Source organism: Vigna umbellata, chromosome 6 (genome assembly GCF_029865625.1).
Source record: "Vigna umbellata cultivar VRB3 chromosome 6, Vumbellata_1.0, whole genome shotgun sequence".
Lineage (NCBI taxonomy): Eukaryota > Viridiplantae > Streptophyta > Magnoliopsida > Fabales > Fabaceae > Vigna > Vigna umbellata.
In genome coordinates, this window is record NC_142170.1 from 9,876,572 (window position 1) to 9,882,923 (window position 6,352).

At 31.5% G+C, this 6,352-nt stretch overlaps 1 pseudogene; it reads left to right on the top strand.

Annotated features, from left to right (window-relative positions):
* The first annotated feature begins 4,574 nt into the window (after positions 1–4,574).
* On the top strand, positions 4,575–6,352 carry LOC124829903 (E3 ubiquitin-protein ligase PUB23 pseudogene; annotated as a pseudogene).

A 6,352-nucleotide genomic window follows, 5' to 3' on the forward strand; every position in this document is an offset into this window, starting at 1 on the left:
AGTCTATAATAATTTCAATAATTTCAAAACTAATAATAGTTGCAAAGCATTTAGTTTCTTAATACAAATTTTGATAAAATAATAGAAATGAAAGGAGTAGAAGTTAAACTATGAGCATAATGATAACAAATTTATTAGTTTAAATTCAAATTTAAAATTCAATATGTTTTGTTTTTCTTAATTTTACTTATACGGCAAGTGATAAATAAGAATGACAACATCATTTTTATAATTTTGATATAATCATAGAAATGAAAGGAATAGAAGTTAAACTATGAGTGTGATGATAACAAATTTATTAAGTTTAAATTCCAATTGAAATTTAGTGCATTTTTTTGTTTCTTAATTTCACTTTTGCGGTAAATGATAAATCAGAATGACAACATCATGTTTATATTCACCAAACAAGTTGGAGATGTAAATTTTTTAAAATAAACTTACATGATGTGAGAGCTAACAGGTTCATTATGATTAGTTTACTAATTTCTGGTTGATTTTTAATTAATTGGTATATCAATGCAGTTCTTCTTGAAAACTATTCAATATTCTGCAATATGCTCGAATCTATTAGAAGATGTGTAATTTGTTAGAATATTTTTATTCTTTTTACAAAAATGAAATGAAAATATGCTTATTAATATGAGCAATGTCTCTTTTCTGAATAAGGGGACAAAGTCAACAACAATAATTTTCTCTGTTCATAACTTTCTTCAATAATTTGTTCTTGGTAAATCATTTAGTACGATGTGCAAGAGCTTCATTTTTTGTTGTGTTTTGGCGTTGGTTATATGTAGGAAGGTGAAAAGTACAAAATATTGTTTTAAGTGGAAAATATGTTTTTAGGATTATTTTTAAGAGCTAACTTCAGAAATCCATTTTTTGGACAATGACTTACTCTTTCTGGGAATCCCCTTTTCACATGACGATTTTTCTCTTCTAGAAAATATTTCTAGACAACTTAATAGTCAAAATATTAAATCTTCCTAGAGATAAACTACTAATTCTAAAATTTAAAACGAAATTTAATAACAATCAGAAGGAAAAAGATATAACGCAACCCTCCAATCAAAAATCAACATCAACATCATCAATTATTTTGTTATTAAAGTGGAAAACAAATGAACGAACAAACGAGTTACTATCTGTGGGTGAGAGATGATGGAGATGAGAGGTAAACAAATTGGATAAGTGAGGAATGTGGATTAAGGTTAAGTGAGTGTTTTTTATTTTTCTAGTTGGAGCTATTCTAGGGATGACATAGTGAATGTTAGAGTGAGAGATGAAAGAGAAAAGGTTGAGAGGAATGAGAGACGAGACCAAATATTTGGAGGTTTCTTGTTTTTTTTTTTAGTTTTAAGAATGAAAATTATTTAAATACTCTTTACCTTAAAACTTATAATCCATAATATATGAGGATATTTTTGTCTACTAAAATTCGGTACACTTTGTTAAAATATGCCAACTAAAAACGAGCTTACTTATGTTAGCAAACTATATATATATATATATATATATATATATATATATATATATATATATATATATATATATATATATATAAAGAGGTTATGAAGGAATCAAATATCGTTTAGAGATTATATTAAATAGAAATTATACTTGTTAAAAATTAAGTTGTCACAAAATATAGCGTTTTTAGATTTAGGCTGCATTGGCATTCAACTAGCTGAAAAACTTTCAAAAAGGAGATTTTGGCCACCCTTTAGGTGTTGGTCTCTTTTACGATGGTACAAAAATAAATAAAATAAAAATTGATTAGAATCAAACGTTGAATTAAGTTTTAAATTTTTTTTTGAAAGGATACCAAAAGTCATCCAAAATTTATTTAAAGAAAAATGATTGTTTATAAGTTTAGTTAGAGTTAAAGTAATAAAATTAAAGAAATTCAACGGGTGTTACAGGCAGGTTCAGGTTCCGAGTTCTGATAGTGTTAATGCGTGTATTAATTTATTAGCTTGAAATAAAATAATAAAAGAATGAAATTGTGGTGATTACGATCACGAGGCACACAGCTCACAGCAAATTCAGCAGCACTGGAATATATAATTCTTGTTACCTCATACACTTAGCATTACAATAGCTGCTCTCTTTGACCATTCCCTCTTTCAATTTGCTTCAATTTGTTTCAATTTCCACACAGTTCATCGTACCTATCAAATAAAACACAAAGAAACTGTCTCTATTCATTGTCTTCACCTTGCTTCACCCAATTACACACATTTAATATTTCGGATTAATTTCATTAACTCATTTTTATTATTTGCTGAATCATTTATGTTATATCTTTAAAATGATTATGATAAATGTTATCATAGTTCAGTTCGTTTAAATAAATGACAACACAATATTTAACAGTTTGTTCATTGATTGTTTCTTATTTTGATCGTAAATGTATATTCGTAGCTGTGTGAAACTGGTAACCATCTTTGAAATGGTTTAGTTCAACGCTGGCGCGAAGTTTCCAATGCCATGTGAAAGAGGATAATCATAATTTAGCAGCACATGGATTTCTAGATCAGATCTTCAATTTTGACTTGTATAATGTCATAAACATAATTACGAAAAATAAATAAATAACAACGAGCAATGCTTATGTTTCTTTAATCCTCACCTTTTTCGAAAAGATGATGGAAAAAGTTTTTCTGGTCGAAATTAATGTAAGAAAAAGTTCATGCAGTTCTATCGATGCAAACAACAACTTTAAATGTTGAACCCTATTAAGGAGTTTTGGTATCTAGAAAATGATAATGTGTGGTTTCTCATGCTTTTATTACAGTGTTTACGTATTCATGTTTGCCCGAAATAGCCGTTGTCTGTGTATATGTTCGGTGCATTATCGTTATCTCCTTGAGTTACGAAAATAATTGTCCAAATTCAAATCTTAGTTGTACATGTTGTATCTTAAAAAAAAACACATTTTTCGTGTAACTATTTTCTGTCTTCTATGCTGGTCTTTGACTGTATTTTGAGCCATTCATTGCCATCGATTTAATAAGACCTGATGACAGCAGTTGGGGACTGCAAATAGCAATAGGAACACCATGTTTGAAAACTAGTACAACAAAATATTATTTTTCTTTATACATGCGTGTGATTCAACAGATCAGTTAACTGATTATTTAATAAACTTTTACTACATAAGATTTTTATATTTTGATAAATTGCTTACGAAAATGATGAATGTATATATATATTAAATTTAGAGAAAAATTAGATATATATATAATCTGAAGATAATGAATTTATTAATATTTTTTTTTATTTCTCATTTCTATCATCTTAAGAGTAAGTTTATTACTTTGGTATATTCTCTCGTGAAAGCATATAAACCTTTATTTATACGGTTTCTGTTATTGTTGTTGTGTTGTTATTTTTATCACAAGCCAGTCATAAAGACATCCTACTACTAATAATGTTTTTTAAGAATTGTAGAAATATAAGAGAGAAGTATATACGTTGTATGGAAGAATTTATTTAGTTATTTATGTATATAGAGTAGAATAAAACAAAATATCAAATATTTATTATATATCTCAATTTTTATTTTCTAAATTTAAACAAAATAATTAAATATATTTTTTCTTTCTATAAAAGATATTTTCCAAAACTGAAAGATTTACTAAAAATTGATTTAAATAAATATATATCAAGTAAATATTCTCAATAAGAAATTATTGAATAAGTTAAAATAATTTAAACTAATATGTTGCACAAAGAAAATTATTAAAAAAAATTAAACAAAAAAACCTATCAGAGTCAAACAATCTCATAAGTTTGAACAAATTCCTATAGCCTCTCTCAGATACTACCTTAATTAATAGAGTATGAACAATAACTGTCTTGCCATTTGCAAACAGCAATTTTTTAGACAATATTCATATTTGATAATGCGAATTTGTAATCAATTATATTTTAAACCCCGTAGTGTTATAATATCTTACCCAATTATGAGGATTTCTCTAGCTACAAGATCCTCCAAATAGTGATAGTTGAAAGCAAGATGTGAACTAATAACTAACATCCTTTAGCTTCAGGCAATGGTTAAAAAAAATGAAAAAAAAAGATATCCCACAATCTCTTTACATTTCTAATAATATTGTTTTGATTCTCACACTTATTACTATACATCAAACTAATTGTACAATGAATTTAAGAAATTTATAGGGGATGGATGAAGTAAGAAAAGAAACAATAATAGCCCTTAGGTAAAGCAATTCCCAGAATCCCAGCTCCCAACAAGTTTATTAGGAAACAATGAAGAAAAGCATTAATGGAGGGAACCGAGAAAAGCGTGAGAAAGCATCCAATCATGGCAAAATGCATGAGCCTCATCAGAAGTTGTCGGCAACAACCATGCAAAGATTAAGGTATCCTCAGAGATGTGAACTAATCTACCTAAATAATAATGCTATTTTATTGCATAAGTGGAAGTCAAAAGCCTCCATATCAGGCTTTATTTCCTTAGCATCGCAATTTGCAACACCGACGTTAACTCCCTCAACACCTTACAATTACTATCCAATACTACAATTCATCATTTATATATCACCCACATATCGAAGCTAATAGAAGTCTCTACCAATATTATAACACCTTTTCTCCTTCCCAAACATTGGAAAACACCCTTTATTAATTCACTCTCAATTTCCGTGTGTTGACTTTATCGTTTACAACAACATCTATTAAAATTCGCATCTTCCTCTACCACAATTTTCATGACACAACTAAATGTGCCACAACCAGAAGCAGCTACTACTCTTCTCACCATTTCACAAATTTGACTTCTTATCCCCATTCATCTATCCCTCACCATTTCACAAATTTCTAGCTAATACTGTCTCATCCTTCTTCTGACAACCAAAACATCAAAAACCCAACTTTTCTTTTGTTCTTAGTTTAGCAGATTCCGTTTCCATCCTTTTAGCATGGATGAAATTGAAATTCCTGCTCATTTTCTTTGCCCCATTTCCCTCCAACTCATGAGGGACCCTGTAACTGTTTGCACAGGAATCACTTATGACAGAGAGAACATAGAGAAGTGGTTGTTTTCATGCAAGAACAACACATGCCCCGTTACCAAGCAGTGCCCATTGGATCATGATCTCACCCCAAACCACACTCTACGCAGGTTGATCCAATCTTGGTGCACCCTCAATGCCTCATTTGGAGTTGAACGCATTCCAACTCCAAAGTCACCAATCGACAGAACTCAGATTGTGAAACTCCTCGTAGAAGCAAAGAAGTTCCCCGAGAAGCAACTCAAATGCCTCACAAGACTTCGATCCATTGCCTTTGAGGGTCAAAGGAACAAGGCCTGTTTAGAGTCTGCAGGAGTTGTTGAATTCTTGGCCTCAACCATGAAGCACAAGACAGAAGAAAACTCAACTGTTCTCTGTGAAGCAGCTATCGAAGTCTTATTCCACCTTAGCCCTTCTGAGGCTCAGCTTAAAGCTCTCTTATATAACGAGGGGTTTCAGTTTATTGAATCATTGTTCCACGCGTTGAGGCTTGGAAACTACCAATCGAGAGCTTATGCAACCATGCTGCTTAGATCGGCATTGGAGGTGGCTGATCCCATCCAACTGATCAGTGTCAAAACAGTGCTGTTTGTGGAAATCTTGCGCGTGCTGCGTGATCAGATTTCGCAACAGGCTTCAAAGGCTGCATTGAAGCTGATCGTGGAGCTCTTTCCGTGGGGCAGAAACAGGATCAAAGGGGTTGAGGGTGGTGCAGTTTCGGTCCTGATTGAGCTACTTCTTTGTACCTCGGAAAGAAGAACCTGTGAACTGATTTTAATAGCTTTGGATCAACTTTGTGGGTGTGCAGAAGGGCGTGCAGAGTTGTTGAACCATGGTGCAGGAGTGGCCATTGTGTCCAAGAAAATTCTAAGGGTCTCTCTCGTGGCAAGCGATAGAGGGGTTAGAATTTTGGCCTCCATTTGTAGGTATTCCGCCAATGCTAGGGTGCTCCATGAAATGTTGCAGGTTGGGGCTGTGTCAAAGTTGTGTTTGGTGCTTCAAGTGAATTGCAATTTCAAGACCAAAGAGAGAGCCAAGGAGATACTCAGATTGCATTCCTCAGTTTGGAAGAATTCTCCATGTATTCCTGTTCCTTTGTTATCTTCTTTTCCTTGATCTAATTTCATCATACTTTCTATTTTTTTTTACATGCATCTGATGAAAGTGTCTGATGCCAGAGGTTTTGGAGTTATAAAATTAATCACTTAGTTATATGAAGGAGAAAAAAAAATCCTTAGATGATTTTTTGTTAAACATTGTACTGATATAAACAGAAGTATTAGTTGACTTTAACTTTTCTTTTAACATGGGTATTG